Below are 495 nucleotides of genomic sequence, written 5' to 3'. Positions count from 1 at the left end.
GGGTAAATGGAATGCAAAAAGGAATGAAAAAAAGAGATCAAAAGGAAAAAAGAAAAAGAGGAAGAGGAAAAAATTGAAGAGAAGAAAAGGGGAAGAAGAAACAAAGGAAATACATAATAACGAGCCGACGAAGAAAAAAGGAAAAGGAAGACGGGAATAAAAAGAAAAAGAAAAGAAAAAAAGGATAAATGGAATACAAAAAGGAATGAAAAAAGAGATCAAAAGAAAAAAGAAAAAAAAAAATTAAGAAAAAAAAAAAAAAAAAAATACATAATACAAGACCAAAAAAAAAAAAAAAAAGGGAAGAGGAATAAAAAAAAAGAAAAGAATAAAATGAAAGAAAGAATAAAAGAAAGGGATAAAAAAGGAAAGGAAAAAAGGGGGGGACCCAGCCAGGAAACCCAAGGAAACACTAAGTATGAGAGCTTCTGGGGTCTTTGGGTCTGGTAAATTTCCTTATTGAGAGAGAAAAAGGAGGGAAGAGAGGAAAGAAAA

The sequence above is a fragment of the Penaeus monodon genome, chromosome 34 (genome assembly GCF_015228065.2).
Source record: "Penaeus monodon isolate SGIC_2016 chromosome 34, NSTDA_Pmon_1, whole genome shotgun sequence".
In the NCBI taxonomy this organism is placed as follows: Eukaryota; Metazoa; Arthropoda; class Malacostraca; order Decapoda; family Penaeidae; genus Penaeus; species Penaeus monodon.
Note: the sequence above shows the minus strand (reverse complement) of the source record.